The sequence below is a fragment of the Taudactylus pleione genome, unplaced genomic scaffold, assembly GCF_031769625.1.
Source record: "Taudactylus pleione unplaced genomic scaffold, aTauple2 ptg001352l, whole genome shotgun sequence".
Lineage (NCBI taxonomy): Eukaryota > Metazoa > Chordata > Amphibia > Anura > Myobatrachidae > Taudactylus > Taudactylus pleione.
The window spans coordinates 507,743-532,604 of NW_028285752.1; positions in this window are offsets into that span (position 1 = coordinate 507,743).

The following is a 24,862-nucleotide window of genomic DNA, read 5'->3' on the forward strand; positions in this document are numbered from 1 at the left end:
TACACTAGTATCACAGATATCTCCTCATTACCTTTCTCTCCCGGAATGGCCGCTGTCCTCATACACTAGTATCACAGATACTCCAAAAGGAGCAGTGAAAAAATATGGGGGGGGCAGCTGTTTTTCGGTGAGTTGGAATGTTAATTATCAGGGTCCACTCAGACCCCGATAATAAACATAATATATAATATATATAAAGCCTATATAACAAGTCACCCTTCCTCCTTCAGACACCTCCCTCCATTTTATCTGCAGTTTTTAATTTAGAAACAATGGATAAACCGATTTATTCATCTGATATGACTTTTTTTTAAAAACCAAAACACGGGGGTCAGCCACATCTTTAATGTGCAGTAATTAAAACATCAGCTAACTGCGAAAGTATCGGGTTTGTGTCCATCTCTGATTCAGGGGCAATAGTCTGGTGATACATATAAAAAACAAAGAAACTTTTAGCTTTAAACCGCATATTACAGGATATTTTTTTTATTATTTCCTTTTGCTGCTGAAGGTGCTCGGATGGAGTTTAGGAGAACGCTGCATCTGTCCAACAACGACAAAAAACTCTAAGTAGTTGGAAAATGATTCTCAATTTAACTGACAGAGGGTGAAACGTGGTCTGGTCACAAATATACAATAACCCCCACCCCATCCCCGACAGTAAACAGTATCCGCTGTGGAATAATGATTCAGGTCCTCGCTGAGTAGCAGAGAATACAGAACAACAACCCTGGATCATGTCTGTATAACACCACAAATTACACTTTGCAGTCGGCACGGTGTGGTGTGAGGCCAGTACTGCCACCATGCTGCCCTGGTAATTCTCCAAGGTGCTGGGCAGCCGGAGTATGAGAACCATTACTGCTGTTGTTTCCAAGTCCAGGCGCCAGGACTCCCTCATACGCAGTGGCATAACTTCATCCCAGGTGCCCGGAGGCAAGATAAATGTTGGTGCCCCCCCCAAACTAAAATGTACCACCCCCCAGCACCTAAGCCAGCCCCAGCTGCCGCCACCCCCCTTATGCAGTTCCTTTTATATAATGCCCCCAGTAGTGGTCCGCCTATGTAGTGCTCCCCAGTAATGGTCCCCCTATGCAGTACATCCAGTAGTGAGCCCCCGGTAGTTGCTCCCAGTAGTGAGGCCCCTTGTAGTTGCCCCCAGTAGTGAGGCCCCTGTAGTTGCCCCCAGCAGTGAGGCCCCTGTAGTTGCCCCCAGCAGTGAGGCCCCTGTAGTTACCCCCAGTAGTGAGGCCCCTGTAGTTGCCCCCAGTAGTGAGGCCCCTTGTAGTTGCCCCCAGTAGTGAGGCCCCTGTAGTTGCCCCCAGCAGTGAGGCCCCTGTAGTTGCCCCCAGCAGTGAGGCCCCTGTAGTTACCCCCAGTAGTGAGCCCCTGTAGTTGCCCCCAGTAGTGAGGCCCCTGTAGTTGCCCCAGTAGTGAGCACCCTGTAGTTGCCCCAGTAGTGAGTCCCCTGTAGTTACCCCCAGTAGTGAGGCCCCTGTAGTTGCCCCCAGTAGCAGGCCCCTGTAGTTGCCCCCAGTAGCGAGCCCCTGTAGTTGCCCCAGTAGTGAGCACCCTGTAGTTGCCCCCAGCAGTGAGGCCCCTGTAGTTACCCCCAGTAGTGAGGCCCCTGTAGTTGCCCCCAGTAGTGAGGCCCCTTGTAGTTGCCCCCAGTAGTGAGGCCCCTGTAGTTGCCCCCAGCAGTGAGGCCCCTGTAGTTGCCCCCAGCAGTGAGGCCCCTGTAGTTACCCCCAGTAGTGAGCCCCTGTAGTTGCCCCCAGTAGTGAGGCCCCTGTAGTTGCCCCAGTAGTGAGCACCCTGTAGTTGCCCCAGTAGTGAGTCCCCTGTAGTTACCCCCAGTAGTGAGGCCCCTGTAGATGCCCCCAGTAGCAGGCCCCTGTAGTTGCCCCCAGTAGCGAGCCCCTGTAGTTGCCCCAGTAGTGAGCACCCTGTAGTTGCCCCCAGTAGTGAGTCCCCTGTAGTTGCCCCCAGTAGTGAGCCCCTGTAGTTGCCCCCAGTAGTGAGCCCCTGTAGTTGCCCCCAGTAGCAGGCCCCTGTAGTTGCCCCCAGCAGTGAGGCCCCTGTAGTTACCCCCAGCAGTGAGGCCCCTGTAGTTGCCCCCAGTAGCAGGCCCCTGTAGTTGCCCCAGTAGTGAGCACCCTGTAGTTGCCCCAGTAGTGAGCACCCTGTAGTTGCCCCCAGTAGTGAGTCCCCTGTAGTTACCCCCAGTAGTGAGGCCCCTGTAGTTGCCCCCAGTAGTAGGCCCCTGTAGTTGCCCCCAGTAGCAGGCCCCTGTAGTTGCCCCCAGTAGCAGGCCCCTGTAGTTGCCCCCAGTAGCGAGCCCCTGTAGTTGCCCCCAGTAGCAGGCCCCTGTAGTTGCCCCCAGTAGCAGGCCCCTGTAGTTGCCCCCAGTAGTGAGCCCCTGTAGTTGCCCCCAGTAGTGAGGCCCCTGTAGTTGCCCCAGTAGTGAGCACCCTGTAGTTGCCCCAGTAGTGAGTCCCCTGTAGTTACCCCCAGTAGTGAGGCCCCTGTAGTTGCCCCCAGTAGCAGGCCCCTGTAGTTGCCCCCAGTAGCGAGCCCCTGTAGTTGCCCCAGTAGTGAGCACCCTGTAGTTTCCCCCAGTAGTGAGTCCCCTGTAGTTGCCCCCAGTAGTGAGCCCCTGTAGTTGCCCCCAGTAGTGAGCCCCTGTAGTTGCCCCCAGTAGTGAGCCCCTGTAGTTGCCCCCAGCAGTGAGGCCCCTGTAGTTACCCCCAGCAGTGAGGCCCTTGTAGTTGCCCCCAGTAGCAGGCCCCTGTAGTTGCCCCAGTAGTGAGCACCCTGTAGTTGCCCCAGTAGTGAGCACCCTGTAGTTGCCCCCAGTAGTGAGTCCCCTGTAGTTACCCCCAGTAGTGAGCACCCTGTAGTTGCCCCAGTAGTGAGTCCCCTGTAGTTACCCCCAGTAGTGAGGCCCCTGTAGTTGCCCCCAGTAGCAGGCCCCTGTAGTTGCCCCCAGTAGCGAGCCCCTGTAGTTGCCCCAGTAGTGAGCACCCTGTAGTTGCCCCCAGTAGTGAGTCCCCTGTAGTTGCCCCCAGTAGTGAGCCCCTGTAGTTGCCCCCAGTAGTGAGCCCCTGTAGTTGCCCCCAGTAGTGAGCCCCTGTAGTTGCCCCCAGTAGCAGGCCCCTGTAGTTGCCCCCAGCAGTGAGGCCCCTGTAGTTACCCCCAGCAATGAGGCCCCTGTAGTTGCCCCCAGTAGCAGGCCCCTGTAGTTGCCCCAGTAGTGAGCACCCTGTAGTTGCCCCAGTAGTGAGCACCCTGTAGTTGCCCCCAGTAGTGAGTCCCCTGTAGTTACCCCCAGTAGTGAGGCCCCTGTAGTTGCCCCCAGTAGCAGGCCCCTGTAGTTGCCCCCAGTAGCGAGCCCCTGTAGTTGCCCCCAGTAGCAGGCCCCTGTAGTTGCCCCCAGTAGCAGGCCCCTGTAGTTGCCCCCAGTAGTGAGCCCCTGTAGTTGCCCCCAGAAGTAGGTCCCTGTAGTTGCCCCCAGTAGTGATGGCCCCCACCGCTCGCGCGCGCACACAAAAAAACCAAACACTTACCTTTATCCCCGCTCCAGTGCTGCTGCTGTCCATCCCTGGTGTCTGCTCCTCGGCACTATGGGAGTAACATCATTACGTCACTCCCATAGTGCACTGCGGGACCCGGAAGACGGAGGGAGCTCCGTCCTCTGGCTACCGCCAGGAGAATAGGAGCCGGGCGCCCGCTGGTAACACACTCAGCGGGCGCCCGGCAAATGGAGGGTGCAGGGATGCGACCGCACCCCTTGCACCCTCCGTAGTTACGCCAATGGAGGTGGAGCGCCGATCAGCGGCGCTCCTTCTCCATGCAGCTCCCGGGGACAATGGAGCCAGGTGCCCCCTTCAGGGCTGACGCCCGGCGGCAAATGACTCCGTTGTCTCTGGGAGTTCCGCCACTACTCATACGCCTCATTCTGCCTTATATACTGTATACTGATTTGTATATTGATTTGCATTCAGTGTTAAGTATGCTCAATGTGAGCGATAGGTTTCAGGGCCTGGGGCCTAACCGCATTAGTTACCTGAGGGCCTGATAGAGCAGTAAGCTAATAACACCGCTGCGTCTGCGTACCAGTATGACTCAGGACCGGAGCCTAAAGACGTCCTTCCATAAAGAAATGAATTTAGAGTAGGTTTGGAAGATCTGGCGATGTACTGCAATTACAGCATATGCACAAAAGTGCCATATTACACAAATCTTATCATTCCCCATTGGAGAATTAGGACAGATTAGTCACTCTTATGGTGCGTACACACGGGACAATCTGTTCATGCTCAGCCACTCCTCCCTGTCAGTGTCACTTGCGGCCTGCCATAGAGAGCTGGCCGAGCCGAGGGGGCATGGCCTAATCGTGGCCACGCCCCCTTAGGGGGAAAAAGCAAACACTCTGTGCAGCGCCGTGCGGCATGTCGCTGGGCTGCAGGTAACCATCTTTAGAAGTAGGAGGCTGCCAGTACTGTGTACAGTACACAGTGGCTGTGTGTTACGGGGGGCGATCGCCCTAATCACCCCCCCCTGGATCCGCCAGTGCCGGTGTGTTGGATATCGTTCAACCACACACAAAAGATATCAGCAACAATGAACGACCAACGATTGCAAACCCCTATAGAAAATGAACTATATCGTTCAGGTTGGCCTGCATGCATGGCCGACCATTGATATAGTTATCGTCCATGCGGGAACGCGCATTGCTGGTCATTGATTTGGGTGTTGGCTGCATAATAATGAATGATTTAACGATGAACAATATCGTTATTGTTCATATCGTTCATTGAAATCGCACCGTGCGTACGCAGCTTTTTGATCCAACAAAACTATGCACCTGAAATTGGTGACTGTCCCATAATTATCAGGACTCTTGTTATTTCTGTACTAATTGCTTTTCCCTTGTCTGGTCCCTATCGGATGTCAAACTGTTTTGTCTATTTATAAAACAGGAATGTTTGTGAAACTATATAAATTGTTTTCTAAATGTAATTGTTACATCAGACTGCACTAATATATCTTCTAATTGCTCTCAGCTGTTCGTTTAAATTGAAATTTTCATCCAGGACGCGTGAAGGGTATACGGATAGTTCACTGTTAACCTGACATAGGGCGGAATTCAATGGTGGACGCGTCACCGATGTTTACGCAGTACAGCAATTATTGATAATCTGCGCATGCGTCAAGTCTCATTTTTTTTTAAAGTAAGATTTCTTACAGAGTGACCTCCGCTTCCACTGCAAACAGCTAAAGCTACGTTCCGTGATCTAAAGACAATGTCCAAATGTGTCCTGTTACAGGACGAAAAGCTGAGGCTGCAGCCTGTTGAGCTACTTTAACATCATTAGCCCCGCCCAAGTGTAGTCATCAGCCATCCACTCAGTGCAAAGCTAGATACAGGAGCGTGTGTTTTAGGGTTTACATTAGTAAAGACTACAGACAGAGTATGCTCAGGGGCAGAACATGACTCCAGGGCAGCAGCCCAAAATTCAAAGATGGGTGCCACACCAACTGCAACCCCAAACGCTGCCAAACATCACCGGCCGGGACTCACTGGCACTAGGTGTAACTCCCCTATTTAAATCTTGGACCGCGCTACAGCCCCACCTCCAGGATGCCCTGTATAGTATGTGTTATTATGGCATGGCCACAAATCTGCTGTGCCCATGCATCCTATGTACAGAATCTATATGAATTGTGCCATACCTCCCAACATTGTCCTGGAGCAAATATACGCACGCACAGATGGGAGAGTAGTCCTGTGCAGCATGGTCACATCCCAGGGAGCCTGAAAAGACCCCTGAATTGCTGCAGGCAATAGTATCACTGTGTATATAGAAAAAGAAGTGAGGTTTTTCTTGCGCACAAAACCTGCCGCTAGTGACAAAACACACCAGTAGGTGATCCCCACCACCTCAACAAAAACAATTCACCAATGGATAGAGATACTGTATGTGTCCCAAGAGCTGGATCCATAATCACATCCAATGTCATTAATAGTCACAATCTGAAGTCACAATCAAGCACAGTCCACTTTGCTTCCAAAACACTGTATGTAGAGAGACATTGCTGATGTCGACATAGTGAGCACGCCAACATTCTGAAGATGTCCACACATTCCCTTTTGCCATGTTGACCCATGTCAATATTCTCATGCTGACATTGTGGTGTCGGCATTTTGAGTCTCAACATGGAAACTGTCGACCATGTGACCGGATCCCGTTAGTAGAGGACTAAAACTAGAACATGGGTTGAGCAGGAAATGCCTTATTAGCGGGAATAGCACCACGAGTTTACAAGACTACGTAACAACTTTGTTTTAACATTTTTAATTGAAAGACTGGGATTGGTGCTTACATGACCCTCAGCAAAATATAAACCCCAAAACTCAAACCCTGCATGGGAAAAGGAAACTTCTCATACATCTCCAGAATTGGAAGGGCACTTTTACCCCAACCCCAGGCTCATTATGCCCCTTCGAGGGCAAGGGTTTTCAGACCAAGCAGTGCCACAGTATTAGGGCAGACTCTTTACCATGAAATCTGCCAAAGCTTAATGCTGGGCATCCACTATACACTTATCTGTCTATCACTAATGCTGGGCATACACTATACACTGATCTGTCTATATCTAATGCTGGGCATACACTATACACTTATCTGTCTATCACTAATGCTGGGCATACATTATACACTGATCTGTCTATCACTAATGCTGGGCATACACTATACACTGATCTGTCTATCACTAATGCTGGGCATACACTATACACTGATCTGTCTATCACTAATGCTGGGCATACACTATACAATGATCTGTCTATCACTAATGCTGGGCATACACTATACACTGATCTGTCTATCACTAATGCTGGGCATACACTATACACTTATCTGTCTATCACTAATGCTGGGCATACACTATACACTGATCTGTCTATCGCTAATGCTGGGCATACACTATACAATGATCTGTCTATCACTAATGCTGGGCATACACTATACACTGATCTGTCTATCACTAATGCTGGGCATACACTATACACTGATCTGTCTATCACTAATGCTGGGCATACACTATACACTGATCTGTCTATCACTAATGCTGGGCATACACTATACAATGATCTGTCTATCACTAATGCAGGGCAAACACTATACACTTTTCTGTCTATCACTAATGCTGGGCATACACTATACACTTATCTGTCTATCACTAATGCTGGGCATACACTATACACTTATCTGTCTATCACTAATGCTGGGCATACACTATACACTTATCTGTCTATCACTAATGCTGGGCATACACTATACACTTATCTGTCTATCACTAATGCTGGGCATACACTATACACTGATCTCTCTATCACTAATGCTGGGCATACACTATACAATGACCTGTCCATCACTAATGCTGGGCGTACACTATACACTGATCTGTCTGTCACTAATGCTGGGCATACACTATACACTGATCTGTCTATCACTAATGCTGGGCGTACACTATACACTGATCTGTCTATCACTAATGCTTGGCGTACACTATACACTGATCTGTCTATCACTAATGCTGGGCATACACTATACACTGATCTGTCTATCACTAATGCTGGGCATACACTATACACTGATCTGTCCATCACTAATGCTGGGCATACACTATACACTTATCTGTCTATCACTAATGCTGGGCATCCACTACACACTTATCTGTCTATCACTAATGCTGGGCATACACTATACACTTATCTGTCTATCACTAATGCTGGGCATACACTATACACTCATCTGTCTATTACTAATGCTGGGCATACACTATACAATGATCTGTCTATCACTAATGCTGGGCATACACTATACACTTATCTGTCTATCACTAATGCTGGGCATCCACTATACAATGATCTGTCTATCACTAATGCTGGGCATACACTACACACTGATCTGTCTATCACTAATGCTGGGCATACACTATACACATATCTGTCTATCACTAATGCTGGGCATACACTATACACTTATCTGTCTGTCACTAATGCTGGGCATACACTATACACTTATCTGTCTATCACTAATGCTGGGCATACACTATACACTGATCTGTCTATCACTAATGCTGGGTATACACTATACACTGATCTGTCTATCACTAATGCTGGGCATACACTACACACTGATCTGTCCATCACTAATGCCGGGCATACACTATACACTGATCTGTCTATCACTAATGCTGGGCATACACTATACACTTATCTGTCTGTCTATCACTAATGATGGGTATACACTATACACTGATCTGTCTATCACTAATGCTGGGCATCCACTGTACAATTATCTGTCTATCACTAATGCTGGGCATACACTATACAATGATCTGTCTATCACTAATGCTGGGCATCCACTATACACTGATCTGTCTATCACTAATGCTGGGCATACACTATACACTTATCTGTCTATCACTAATGCTGGGCATACACTATATACTGATCTATCACTAATGCTGGGCATACACTATACACTGATCTATCACTAATGCTGGGCATACACTACACACTTATCTGTCTGTCTATCACTAATGCTGGGCATACACTATACACTTATCTGTCTATCACTAATGCTGGGTATACACTACACACTTATCTGTCTATCACTAATGCTGGGCATACACTATACACTTATCTGTCTATCACTAATGCTGGGCATCCACTATACAATGATCTGTCTATCACTAATGCTGGGCATACACTACACACTGATCTGTCTATCACTAATGCTGGGCATACACTATACACATATCTGTCTATCACTAATGCTGGGCATACACTATACACTTATCTGTCTGTCACTAATGCTGGGCATACACTATACACTTATCTGTCTATCACTAATGCTGGGCATACACTATACACTGATCTGTCTATCACTAATGCTGGGTATACACTATACACTGATCTGTCTATCACTAATGCTGGGCATACACTACACACTGATCTGTCCATCACTAATGCCGGGCATACACTATACACTATACACTGATCTGTCCATCACTAATGCTGGGCATACACTATACACTGATCTGTCTATCACTAATGCTGGGCATACACTATACACTGATCTGTCTATCACTAATGCTGGGCATACACTATACACTGATCTGTCTATCACTAATGCTGGGCATCCACTGTACAATTATCTGTCTATCACTAATGCTGGGCATACACTATACAATGATCTGTCTATCACTAATGCTGGGCATCCACTATACACTGATCTGTCTATCACTAATGCTGGGCATACACTATACACTTATCTGTCTATCACTAATGCTGGGCATACACTATATACTGATCTATCACTAATGCTGGGCATACACTATACACTGATCTATCACTAATGCTGGGCATACACTACACACTTATCTGTCTGTCTATCACTAATGCTGGGCATACACTATACACTTATCTGTCTATCACTAATGCTGGGTATACACTACACACTTATCTGTCTATCACTAATGCTGGGCATACACTATACACTTATCTGTCTATCACTAATGCTGGGCATCCACTATACAATGATCTGTCTATCACTAATGCTGGGCATACACTATACACTTATCTGTCTATCACTAATGCTGGGCATACACTACACACTGATCTGTCTATCACTAATGCTGGGCATACACTATACACATATCTGTCTATCACTAATGCTGGGCATACACTATACACTTATCTGTCTGTCACTAATGCTGGGCATACACTATACACTTATCTGTCTATCACTAATGCTGGGTATACACTATACACTGATCTGTCTATCACTAATGCTGGGCATACACTACACACTGATCTGTCCATCACTAATGCCGGGCATACACTATACACTATACACTGATCTGTCCATCACTAATGCTGGGCATACACTATAGACTGATCTGTCTATCACTAATGCTGGGCATACACTATACACTTATCTGTCTGTCTATCACTAATGCTGGGTATACACTATACACTGATCTGTCTATCACTAATGCTGGGCATCCACTGTACAATTATCTGTCTATCACTAATGCTGGGCATACACTATACAATGATCTGTCTATCACTAATGCTGGGCATCCACTATACACTGATCTGTCTATCACTAATGCTGGGCATACACTATACACTTATCTGTCTATCACTAATGCTGGGCATACACTATATACTGATCTATCACTAATGCTGGGCATACACTATACACTGATCTATCACTAATGCTGGGCATACACTACACACTTATCTGTCTGTCTATCACTAATGCTGGGCATACACTATACACTTATCTGTCTATCACTAATGCTGGGCATACACTACACACTTATCTGTCTGTCTATCACTAATGCTGGGCATACACTATACACTTATCTGTCTATCACTAATGCTGGGCATACACTATACACTGATCTGTCTATCACTAGTGCTGGGTATACACTATACACTGATCTGTCTATCACTAATTAGTGGATAGACAGATCAGTGTATAGTGGATGCCCAGCATTAGTGATAGACAGATAAGTGTATAGTGTATGCCCAGCATTAGTGATAGACAGATAATTCTATAGTGTATGCCTAGCATTAGTGATAGACAGACAGATAAGTGTGTAGTGTATGCCCAGCATTAGTGATAGACAGATAAGTGTATAGTGTATGCCCAGCATTAGTGATAGACAGATCAGTGTATAGTGTATGCCCAGCATTAGTGATAGACAGGTCAGTGTATAGTGTATGCCCAGCATTAGTGATAGACAGATAAGTGTATAGTGTATGCCCAGCATTAGTGATAGACAGATAAGTGTATAGTGTATGCCCAGCTTAACACAGGGTTCACAGTCTTCTGCAACCATCTCATTATATGAGACGTCAGAGGCTAAGGGGACGTGGCCGCCTTACAGCTGCACCCTCCTCTCTAGTTTATGGGGATATGGAAGTCATAGGGGAAAATCCCACCCTCCCATCCAGTGAAGTATAAAAATTAAAATTGCAGAAGAAAATACTGGTAAAGTAAAATGAAATAATGCCAAGTGGTTAGGGTTAGTATAAAATATATCCTGCTCAGCCAAAATAATGGGGCAAAGAAAAGTGGGTTAACATGCACTGTGCCCTAGGGCTGAGCATCGAGTGGTTCATCACTGATGGTCTGTATCAATGGTACCATTAGTTGTTTCCATCAATGGCAGGAAACCATCACCGAAAAACCATAGATAATTTGAACAACTGATGGGCGTCACTACAGGGGTCATGTGACAGCTGTGGGCAAATCAGAAAACTGGTTAGAACTATGCAAAGTGTCATATGAAAAAAAAATGCTGCAATGGACTTCTTCTAATGGTCACTGGTGAAAAATCCAATGACCATCAGTAGAAACCCATTGATGGTTGGTAACCATTGATGGTGTATGGCCATCCGCACTGTGCCCTACTCTTTCAAGTGGGGTTTTCTGCCCCTCAAGTGATTTTCTTGTACCCTCTGTGCCACCACTTGAGGGGCACTATATTCCGGGCTTTCTCAGCACCGGTCAAAGGAATAAGGTAAGCCTGTCCATGGTCAGAGCGTTCACCACTCCCTACTGAGATGGAGCCATACTTGGTATTAGCCAGAAGGCAGAGACAGGAAATCTGGCACCAGCCGTACACCAGGTAAGACCTGAAATCGGAGAAGCGCCAGGTGCTATTTTGGGAGACAGCTATTAAACCAGTGTAAAGTACATAAATAATTTACCATTTATTTTGAACACTAATACTGTATTTCTATCTTGATGGCTCATTTTAGTTGTATTATGTGTTGGGGGACAAAAATGTAAAAATCTTCAGCCCAAACATTTCAGTTTCACGTCTTGTTTTCATCCTGCCTCAAACATTTCTATATTGTTTCTTACAGGGAATTATTTACGTAAGTTTAATTGGAAAATGTATTTGAAGAATTTTAAACAGATGCTTTGCTGTATGTGACACCACAGGAGAGATCCGTGTTACAGTTGCCCTCAGCCACGATCGGCTGTTCCTATTGATTTAATGAGAAGCAACATTATGTTTCCAGGGCTCTGAAATATTGTTACATTGCACTGTAGCAATCATGGGAGAGGCACGGACTCAATGCCTGTGGCACATGCTTATTAATGAGCAGTATCACTACGTTCATCCTCAGACATAAAGCCACGGAGTTGTTTATCTGCAGTTTATAATGAAGGAGGCTCAGGGGAGGTGTTATCACTGGCTCCATCATTGTCACACAAAATGTCCTATAACCCTATAAATCTGTAAATAAAGAGATGGTCTCCTACACACAGGGGCGCATACAAGATAAATACAAACAAATGCAATAAGTGCTGCCAGCAAGGCAATCTCTCTAATACACATATTGTGTAATGGCTCATACACACAGGATGCATGACAAATTATATTGGGTGTACACACTGATAGATATATATGATAGATATTGGATGTACACACTGATAGATATATATGATAGATATGAGGTGTACACACTGATAGATATATATGATAGACATTGGGTGTACACACTGATAGATATATATGATAGACATTGGGTGTACACACTGATAGATATATATGATAGACATTGGGTGTACACACTGATAGATATATATGATAGATATTGGGTGTACACTGATAGATATATATGATAGATATGAGGTGTACACACTGATAGATATATATGATAGATATGAGGTGTACACACTGATAGATATATATGATAGATATGAGGTGTACACACTGATAGATATATATGATAGACATTGGGTGTACACACTGATAGATATATATGATAGACATTGGGTGTACACACTGATAGATATATATGATAGACATTGGGTGTACACACTGATAGATATATATGATAGACATTGGGTGTACACACTGATAGATAGATATGATAGACATTGGGTGTACACACTGATAGATATATATGATAGACATTGGGTGTACACACTGATAGATATATATGATAGACATTGGGTGTACACACTGATAGATATATATGATAGATATTGGATGTACACACTGATAGATATATATGATAGATATGAGGTGTACACACTGATAGATATATATGATAGACATTGGGTGTACACACTGATAGATATATATGACAGATATTGGGTGTACACACTGATAGATATATATGATAGACATTGGGTGTACACACTGATAGATATATATGATAGATATTGGGTGTACACACTGATAGATATATATGATAGACATTGGGTGTACACACTGATAGATATATATGATAGACATTGGGTGTACACACTGATAGATATATATGATAGACATTGGGTGTACACACTGATAGATATATATGATAGATATTAGGTGTACACACTGATAGATATATATGATAGACATTGGGTGTACACACTGATAGATATATATGATAGACATTGGGTGTATACACTGATAGATACATATGATAGACATTGGGTGTACACACTGAGAGGTATATATGATAGAAATTGGGTGTATACCCTGATACGTATCTTCCAGTGACGTCATCCTGCCCCATCTCTGAACAGACAATTATTGACATTCTCGTCAGATTGGACTGCATGTACGGACGACAAAAGTCATCGTTAATGACTTGCGGGAGCGCACATCATTGGTCGTTCACTGCATACACACTGATTGATATGAACAATATATCGTTGAACAATATTATTATCGTCCATATCGTTCATGGGAATCGTCCACTGTAGTATGTATGCGGCTTAAGTCTCAGTGTATAACTTCAGAATAAACACATGTGCCTACAGTGGGATGGGTACGAGATGCCAGTGGTCAGAATCCCAACGCTAGCATTCCGACAGGGTTAGGATACTGACACTTGTTGGTCAATATCCTATCCCTCACCCTACCTTTACCCTAACCCTCACCCCCAGTGCCTAAACCCAACCTCTCTCCCTAGTGCCTAAACCCAACCTCTCGCCCTAGTGCCTAAACCCTAAACCTAACCTTTCCCCCGAGTGCCTAAACCCAACCTCTCCCCCCTAGTGCCTAAACCCAACCTCTCCCCCCTAGTGCCTAAACGTAACCTCTTCCCCTAGTGCCTAAACCCAAAAACTCCACCTAGTGCCTAAACCCAACCTTTCCCCCCTAGTGCCTAAACCAAACTCTCCCCCTAGTGCCTAAACCCAACCTCTCCCCCTCCCCGCATCGTAAACCTAACCCTCCCCCGCAGTGCCTAAACCTATCCCTCCGAGTCCCCCTAGTGCCTAACCCTACCCCTAACTCTAATACCATACTTGCCTACACAGTCCAGGAAGTCGCGGGAGGCCTCCTGATTTTTTGGGTAGCCCCCCGCACCCCTGGAAGTGTATAGGGAGGGTGCGGCGGTAAACGGCACGATTTGCATCATTTAGACCCGCTCCCTCCTTGCAGGTCTGCAAATCGCTGACTTCTCCGGGAAAGGGACGGGACCTAATCGCGTCCTTAGTCCGGCGCTGCCCCCCAAACCGGCCTCTAGCACAGCTCTCTGGGCTGCTCCCGGAATGGATGTCTGTAAAGTTGGTAAGTATTATTAACTCTTATTGATGGAATTCCAGCGGTCGGGACACTGGCGCTGGGATTCTGACAGGTGTCGGGATTCCGGCGCCGGCATTTTACGTGCCGGCATCCCGATGGCGGTATTTTGACTGGATCTCTCTATAGTATGTCACCTTAGGGCATATGGATTAATTCCTGCAGCCAGCCCCCGATATTAATAATTCCTTATTTGCAGGATATATCATGCCATTGTTGCCTAGACAAGGACCAGGTCACTTTGCTTCCTGCGTTCCCCCCGCACCAGTACTGCGCATATCAAAGCGAATATCACCGGGAAGATGGTCGTTCGCTACTGGAGCCAAGCTCCAGAATGCTTCACAAATATGTTTTGATACATAGGCTCTCTTGTGCTTTCGCAGGGGGAGGCCTCCTTCCTGGCTTGTAAAGCGCTTGTGCGCAAATTCCCAGCGGGACTGGATACGATAGATGTATCATCAACCCAAATATAAAGGCAGACATGCAAGTGACAGAGACACAGACAAAGGGCCCGATTCAGACCCGCACGCTCGCAAGCGGGTCGATGGTGGGGTACTGCTCACGCGTGGCGCGTGCATGTGCATGCCCCGGAGCGACAGAGAAACTCTCTAGCTCCGGGGCTCACTACAAAAGGGGCGGTTGTCGATGTTGATCGACAGCTCGCCTATTTTGTAGGCGGGGAGGGGGGGTGGCTACACAAACGGAGGCGTTCCAGAAGGAACGCCTGCCTTTTGTGGGAGGCACCACTGACATCACCATCTGTTAGAGCAGGAAGCTCTCTGGGGCTTGCGACGGACGAGACCCTACCACAAGGGTCTCGTCGCAAGCCCCGATGGTTGCGATGGTCGCGACCATCACCTGGCCGCTCGCAAAAGCTGTGGGTGGTCTTAAAGAGCGTCCGGCTCTGAATCAGGCCCAAAGTCCTGCTTGCTATCCCTTTATCATCATACTCTTAAATACTTTAAACTTTTGCATCTTTCTTTGAGAAAATATCTTGTTAGAGGAGCTGATTCCTGTGATATATAAGTGATGCTGCTTTATCTCCTGTGTGACGCTGTACATGTTACACTGTATATTGCATTGTTCGTTGTCACAGAAGAATCGGATTTCCTACACATGGTTGGAGCTACGATAATAATAAATTTGAGGGAACAGTGACACAATAAATAACTAACATACACTTACGTGAAACTGAAGGTAATGAGAACCCTGCCCATGTGACCGTTCAGTGAGCCTGATTCAGAGCCTGACGCTGAAAAAAGGGGTGGCTATTCAAATGAACCGTTCGCTCTTTGCGGTCTGTTCACGCCTCTATGTCTGAACGAGTGAACAAAACTTGCGGTCGTTTTTTGGAAACTACGCCCCCTGGCCGCTCGCATCCTACGTCATGTCCGCTATTTATTAGATTAATCGAGTACATCGACCAGCGTATGAACTGCTCGCTATTCTTGTGGTTGGTTTTTCCTACCGCAATCATGCGAGCAGTTCTGACTATAAAATAACCCAGTGACGTGGTCAATGACGCTGCTGTATTAATTGTGCACACCCATAAAACGCCCATTTTGACCTTTAAGCACGCCTGCGTTCTGAATTCCACTCCCCGTTTTCAAGCACCTTCCCCTGTTACCACCCACATACGCCTCCTCCTGTCACTCAAAATAGCAGGCATTCGCTATTTAGCGAACAAACGATTTTCGGCCGCACTGACTGGTTCGCACATGCGTATTACGATCCGTACGCATGCGCAGTTGGGCAAACATCGCTCGGAACGAACGAGCGGCCGCTTACGAGCGGCTCTGAATCAGGCCCAGTCTTAGAGGTGCTGCTGAGGACACTAGATACATAAAGTAGCAAAGTAACAATTGTAGCGGCTGGTGTTTATGGATAGAGGCACAGCGCTATTTCATGGCTGCTGGCAGTTGGTGAATACATGTACTATGGGATTGGGTATGAAATCCCGGCAGCCAAGTGAAATGCCAATGATGGAAGCCCGAAGCCGCAGAATCCCGACGGGGCAGGTAAGTAGGCTAACAATACCCCACCCTTGGTGGTGCAAAACACTAACACCCCCTTCCCCTAGCCTCACCCTAACCCTCCCCGGGGGGTGTCTAACCGCAAGCCCCCCCCCTAGGGGTGCTAACCTAACCCTCCCCCCCCACAGCTAAGTGCTAACCTTCCCCGCTTACCTTCGATCGGGATTGGCGTCGGGATTTAGACGCCTATCTTTAGTACCAAGTAGGGATTTAGAAGCCGGGATTCCTCCCGAGCATGGACATTCTGACTACATCCCATACTATGTCAGTTCAGTGGGAGCAGGGGTGGAACCAGGGCAGGACCCCCTCCTTAATAGCCACTCGCACATGTACGGTCTTATGACTGCGTCAGTCCCGCAACATAGAGTAAATTGCTGTACTTTACACATTGCAGGGATGGGCTCCTGGTGGGGCCCCTGTTCCTGGATGTGACTGTTAATATATCACTGCGGTACAGAATTCGTTATCGCCGTATATACGGTAGCAGTGACAAAAAAAAATCACATTCTTGGGTTTAAAATCCGATAAATAAAAAATGAGCCCCTGAATCTCCCAGCACCTGTTACATCTGCCCCCCCCCCCCCTCCCCAGAGAGCAGCAGGGTTTTACCAAGGTGCAAAGTCACAGTACTTGCTTTCTCTGCTTTGCTCGCTCCTCAGAATCAGCCCCTATACTGTAGGTTCTTTGATTGGAGATTTCTAGAGAAAGTAATAACAGGCACCTAGATCAGACACAGGGCAGGATGTACTAAGCATCGCATCCGCTGTACATTCAGCCTCTTAACAAGTACATATCAGTGTTAATTACGCCGGTATGTACTTAGAAATGTGATTAAAATCGCAAAGGACGGCCCTCCTGATAAGAGCCTCGGACACAGGGACTACCAGGGTTTAACACCCAGAAGTCCCTCTGGCGTCAATGTGTTAGAAGTGAAGTCTTCGTTAATGTGATCACTTTCATTTCTCCTTCGGGAGCTCCTTTGTGTACTGCGCACGCGGTCTCCTGGCCTCGCATGTGCGGTGGTTAGTGACAGGCACGGATCCTAGGGGACCCTCTCCTGGTAATTTCTGCAAAGTGTTACCCAAAGGCTGCAGCGGCTAATGCCACCTGAACATGGTGTTAGCTGCCAGGGCCATAGTTTGCATTCAGGAGCTTGGTAAATCCGACAGCGTAGCAGCCCCCATAAAATTGTCAGGTATAAAGGCAGGGGCATATCTACAATGGGTGCAGGGACGGGCCCATACCGCACACCCTACACCCATATTTTTAATACATACCTCTCCGCCTCTGGAGTCCCACGTCGGCCCTGGTATCAGTGCTGTCAAAACCACCTGGAAAATGGCTGCCGCGCCCATTTTCCCAGCATCTTGCGCATGCGCAGTGAGGAAAACTCTGGGAAAATGGCCGAGGCGCCATTTTCCCGGTGACTTGCGCATACGTTGTAGAATCTGGGCACACTCTGAACGCAGCCGGCTGCCGGAGAGGGAGGAGGACCCCCGGACAGAGATTGCACATGGGCCCCCTCCTCTCTAGAAATGCCTCTGTACGGAGGGTCTTCTGCAGATATCGATGTGGTAACTTACTGCACATTTCATGTAAGAGACACATAATTCCCTCCCAATCATATGGTCCTGAAGCTGGAACTGGCCGGTATTATGTCATTGTTAGAGTATGGATATATCTGTACTGTAGTAATATTGTACTGGTGATGTATAAACCATCCACAGTTCCAGCAAAGTTCTATAAAACATGGCGTCCTTGGTGGTTAATGGGTTCTTTGGCAATCTAAAATTGACATGAAACTGGATGTTTTCAGGGGATATTTCGCAAATATTATGTGATAAATAGGCCCCTATCAGTGGAGTACAATTTTCTTTAGTCATCTATATAAGGGCTGTTGTTTTTGTATGACAGACTTCTATTACGCTGTTTAAAGAATTGAGTTGGACCTCGTTATCATTAGTTCATGTTTGGTGGGATTCATCACCTCAGACCCTCTTCCTTTAATTTGTTATGAGGACCCCTAACAGGCCATCTGATAACGCTGAAGCATAATGGATCCCCCAGCCCCAATATATCGCTACCTCAGCAGGTCAGTGTAATGGTGTGAGAACCCCAATTGCTGGGAATGTCATGGCGGACTAGAAGCCATCCTGTGACTCTACATATTGTCAGTGGTGTCCCTCCCCACGGTGTCACCCAGTGCTGGGAGGGACATTGCGTTGCGGGGCGCGCTGTGCCAAAAGGGGGCGTGGCCTCACGGGAAGGGATGTGACCTCGTGGGACAGGGTGTGGTCTCGCGGCAGAACCCCTGTGGTCCCGATAACACTGGGGGCCTGGAGACGGGGAGGGTGTGCCGGAGGTGCGTGCAGTGTCGGCTGGCTCCCTCACAGTATAAAGAGCCGAGTGCTGCACATAATTATACAGTGCAGCACCCGGCTCCTGTCACTGGGGGGTCTGCTCCTTGGTGTCACCCCTCGGCCCGCACCCCCTTGTGATGCTACTGCATATTGGCTCTGGTTTCTGGAGGCCTCGTTTCATCTGGGTCTGAACAGCGCAAAGAAAAGGGAGCCCCACCGCCATGCACCTATTTAAGCAGGGTAAATATGGGCCTATTCAGCAAGGAACACACGCTGGCAGACGCACGCACCCGGCCGGTGCGAGGATATGCTAAACAATGCATACGCACGAAGACAGCAACACAAGATGCAGACACCGAGCCCTATGTTAAGCCGCCCATCTCCCTTTACTCAAAAGCCTGATCAGTATGCAAACTAGAGATGAGGGGGGCTGCTACTGGGTGGGGGTCTGCTACTTGGGGGGCCTGCTACTGGGAGGCCTACTACTGGCACCATACTACTGGAGGGCCATACTACTGAGGGGGCCTGCTACTGGGGGGGGCTACTACTGGGGGGGGCATACTCCTGGGGGGGCATACTACTGTGGGCATTGTGTAAAAGGGTCACTACTGTGGGCATTGTGTAAAAGGGTCACTACTGTGGGCATTGTGTAAAAGGGGCACTACTGTGTGTCGTAACATAAATAAGAGACACTACTTTATGGTGTAATGTGAATCAGGCCCTATGTGCGGTGTAATGTGAATAAGATTGTGCACTGTGACTCCTTGGGCCGTAGCCCACTTTGTAAACAAGTACTGTGACTCTGCTGGCCGTACCCCACTGGGTGGGTGCACTACTTTTCATTTCTGCCACTGCTGTGTGGCAATGTGTCATAGATGTGCTTTATACTGTGGTGTCTGTGTCGTTGTGCCGCTGCTTTGTCGCTTAGTAACCAGTCAGCTCACTGCAACCTTTGGCCAATAATGGTGAAAACAATATTATAAGCTGTGATATGGTCTAAATTGACTGGAAATTAATGTTATTCAGGTTAATAATACTCTAGGAAGAAAAAAAAGCCCAATTTATGTGATTTTAGCATTTTTTTGTAAATTTTTGTAAAAAAATCCAAATCCAGTCACCGCGGTTTGGCAAATCCAAATCCAAAGCCGGGTGACGAATTAGAACCAAATCCGGCAAAAATGGTCCGGCGCACATCCCTAACGCAAACATCGGTAACATCGAGAACCATCGACCACATTTGCATAATAGTGATTGACCAGACCTTGCGCAGGATCTTGGCAATTTCCTGTGCGCACGGAGTCTCATCACTGCATGCGGCACAGCAGTGGCTAATTTATGCACACCCCTAAAATGGCATCCCGCTCCCTAGGCACAGGCACGCCTGCGTTCGCTTGACCACCTCCCGTCACCACCCACAAATGGCACTTCCTGTCAATCACTTTTCCCTGGGTCTGTGTATTCACTACGCTCGCTTTTGCGGATGCAGTGAGTGGTTCGCGCATGCGCACTGTGACCTGGATGCATGAGCAGACTGCGAACATCGTCTGATTGCGTACGTCTGCATCCTTGCGTTCCTTGCTGAATCAGGCCCAATGAGTCCATTATTTCATAAAGTGGAATTGTCCATTAGTTAATATTAGAGATGTGCGCCGACCCCCGTGTTTTAGTTTTCGTTTTGGATCTGGATCTCCCCTGGTTTTGGATCTGGATTGGTTTTGCCAAAACCTCACCTCCGTGTTTTGTTTTGGTTTTGGATCTGGAATTTGTCTTAAAAAATCATAAAAACAGCTAAAATCACATAAAATGGGCCTGTTTTTGTTCCTACAGTATAATTAACCCCAATAACATTTATTTCCAGTAATTTCCAATCAATTTTGACCACCTCACAATATTATTTGCTTCATCTAGTTAAGGCCAAAAGGTTGCATCCAGCTAGCTGACTGACTAAGCTAAGTGACACAGTGGGCGGCACTAACATGAGGCAGTTCAGCTTCTAGTTTCCAACATGGATACAGTGTGTTATACAGTGTGGGTTGGATACACCAACAGTGCACTTACTGTGACAGCAGTGTCGGCAGAGCGGGGTTGCTGACTGTGTCCTCCTCAATACATGGAATGGCAGTGCTGCGGTGCTGGCAGTGTCCTCAGTGAAGGGTACCGGTGATGTCAGCAGTGCGGGGGTGCCAGCGGTATCTTAGTGCAGGTTTGCTGGCTGTGTCGGCAGTGCGGGGGTGCCAGCGGTGTCTTAGTGCAGGTTTGCTGGCTGTGTCAGCAGTGCGGGGGTGCCAGCGGTGTCTTTAGTGCAGGTTTGCTGGCTGTGTCGGCAGTGTGGGGGTGCCAGCGGTGTCTTAGTGCAGGTTTGCTGGCTGTGTCGGCAGTGCGGGGGTGCCAGCGGTGTCTTAGTGCAGGTTTGCTGGTTGTGTCGGCAGTGCGGGGGTGCCAGCGGTGTCTTTAGTGCAGGTTTGCTGGCTGTGTCGGCAGTGCGGGGGTGCCAGCGGTGTCTTAGTGCAGGTTTGCTGGCTGTGTCGGCAGTGCGGGGGTGCCAGCGGTGTCTTAGTGCAGGTTTGCTGGCTGTGTCGGCAGTGCGGGGGTGCCAGCGGTGTCTTAGTGCAGGTTTGCTGGCTGTGTCGGCAGTGCGGGGGTGCCAGCGGTGTCTTAGTGCAGGTTTGCTGGTTGTGTCGGCAGTGCGGGGGTGCCAGCGGTGTCTTAGTGCAGGTTTGCTGGCTGTGTCGGCAGTGCGGGGGTGCCAGCGGTGTCTTTAGTGCAGGTTTGCTGGCTGTATCGGCAGTGCGGGGGTGCCAGCGGTGTCTTTAGTGCAGGTTTGCTGGTTGTGTCGGCAGTGCGGGAGTGCCAGCGGTTCCTCATTGCAGGTTTGCTGACTGTGTCAGCAGTGCAGAGGTGTTCTCAATGTAGGGTACCGGCGGTGTTGGTAGTGCGGGGGCGCCAGAGGTTCCTCATTGCAGGTTTGCTGACTGTGTCAGCAGTGCAGGGGTGTTCTCAATGCAGGGTGCCAGCAGTGCAGGGGTGCTGGTGGTGTCCTCAGTGTGGGAGTGTCGGCAGTGCCGAGGTGTTCTCAATGTGCAGGGTGCCGGCGGTGTTGGCAGTGTGGGGGTCGCTGACGGTGTCCTCAGTACGTTGGGCAGCAGTGCAGGAGTGTCAGCAGTGGTGGTGTCGGCAGCGGGGGATGCTGCCAGTGGGGGGTGCCGGCGGTGTTGGCAGTGGGGGTGCCAGCGGCGGGGCATGATGGGCGCCATCGTCTTTTTCTTCTTTTGTGCTGTTCTCAATGGGCTTAACGCTGATTAGCTGATAGCCGTGACAGACGGCTCTCTCAGCCAATCTGCGTTAAGCCAGCTGAAAACAAAACCTCGCGACTCGACAGAGGGGTCGCTCGGATCGCCCCGGATCCCCCAAATTCGGGTGGGTTTGGATCTCTTAGATCCGAACCCGCTCATCTCTAGTTAATATAGAGGTCCAAATATTTTCCAAATAGTCATAATAACCCAATACTGTGAGTGACATGACCACAATTTATTCCACTTCATATGAAGATTGTATTTTTGAGCACAGTAAATATAAATTGAAGTGAGATCTCATTTCGGCCAGTTTGATGTGTAGCGCCCTGGTATATTGCTGAGATAAGAGGGAGCTTCGCAAATCAAAAACTAATCATCCTGTTTCCATTGAAGAGAGAATGAAGGTTTCTGGAAAGCAATAAATATGGCAGCCTGACCCAGGGCGCGCTTTCTGCCTTTACTTCTGTTAGGGGAGGCCTGTAAGTAGCTGCTAATTATTTGTGCCTTATTGTGACTGTAGATGAGGGATCATGGTGACATTACAGATCCTTCTCTGCCCATTTTCAGCTAATAATTGAATCTGAGTTTGGAAATGGATTTGGCTGCCCCATGTTTTATATTTATCTGTACTACAGACATGGAAAACCGTGGTATCATTGTACTGTACTTCTTCCTCTGTGCGGGTAAATCTGCCTGACGGTAACAGAAAGTATTACGCTAGTCTGTCGTTACGTCGCAAAAAAGTCTATAGAATTTAATGGGATGCGTCACCCCACGTGCAGAATGCTCGCAACGTCCGATCATGGCAAATTAATAGAACGTATCCAACCTGCCCAAACCACACCAGACAGGGGCGTCTTTAGAGAGGAGGGGGCCCGTGTGCACTCCCTGTGCGGGGCCCCCTCCTCTCTCCCCTTAGTAGACTCCGGGCACTAGAGTGTGCCCGGAGTCTGCTGCGCATGCGCAAAACACCGGAAAAATGGCCGCGGCGTCCATTTTCCGGTGTTCTGAGCAGCGCAGACACCCGACGTGGGACCACGGACAGGTAAGTCTAAAATAATATGGGTGCAGTGTGTGCGGTGCGGGGCTTCCCTGGACCCGGGGGCCCGTGTGCCCCGCACACCCTGTACCCATTATAGATACGCCACTGACACCAGATCTGTCCCAAACCTTACCCTGAGCTGCCTAAATAATGCCCAAATGGACAACTAGGACTGCCCGCAGGTATGCCAACTAAGCCGTGCCATGAAACAGGTGCAAATTGTCCATCACAACTATCTCTAATGTGACTATAATCTACTGCGCCTTATAGTTTTGTGATTTGCTGTCCCTGCTAAGTGGCTGTCGGTAAGACAGTAAGATGACGGGCAATGCTCTCCAGCACGCTACCGGGTATGTAACACCCCTGTTGTAAGGACATCTTTTGTCATCTATAGAATCAGGCTTAGCGATGTGTCCTCCTCATACAGCTGACAATATGCCATATGGCGCGAGACGCCCGTCGTGACTGAGATGTAATGGCGTGCTGTACTTTTCTTTACATTTTGAGTCTTATTCACACCGCAGACACAGCATAAAAACATTCACAGTGTAAGAGAGACGCTGCGCTGTTTTTAACCTCACAGGAATTGGGCAAAAGCAGCGTACACACTTGGCGATATTAATGAGCGATTGAACGATTACAACATCGTAATCATTCAATCGCTCATTAATCGTGCACAAATCGTGCACTACAATGTCGGAAATGACCAGCGATGCGCGCTCCCGCTGGTCGTTTCCGACATGTATCATCGCCTGAACATGGCGGTCAATCTACCATTAACGACAGATTGGCCATGTTCAGGGATGAGGGAGGGTGACTACACTGAACGACTAATCGTTCAGTGTAGGCACTACAGGGGATCAGGAACGACTGTTCAATTACGATGTCTTAATCGTACTGTCTTTCCTAATCGCCCAGTGTGTACGCTGCTTTACACTAGGGGTGTGCACCGGCCACTTTTCGTGTTTTGTGTTTTGGTTTTGGATCTGGATCTTTCTTCGTGTTTTGGATCTGGATTGGTTTTGCCAAAACCACCCTTCCGTGTTTTGGGTTCTGGGTTTTGTGTTTTGGATCTGTATTTTTTTGAAAAAAAGCATAAAAACAGCTAAAATCACAGAATTTGTAGGTTTTTCTGCTCCTATGCTATTATTAACCTCAATAACCTTAATTTCCACTCATTTCCAGTCTATTCTGAATACCTCACACCTCACAATAGTGTTTTTATGTCCAAAAGGTTGAACCGAGGTAGCTGGATGACTATGCTAAGCGACACGAGTGGGCGGCACAAACAAGTGACCCATCTAGGAGTGACACTGCAGTGGCAGACAGGATGGCAGTTTGAAAAACTAGGCCCCAAACTGTACATAATGCAAAGAAAAAAAAGAGATGCAAGATGGAATTGTCCTTGGGCCCTCCCGCCCACCCTTATGTTGTATAAACAGGACATGCACACTTTAACAAACCAATCATTTCAGCGCCAGGGTCTGCCACACAACTGTGGCTGAAATGATT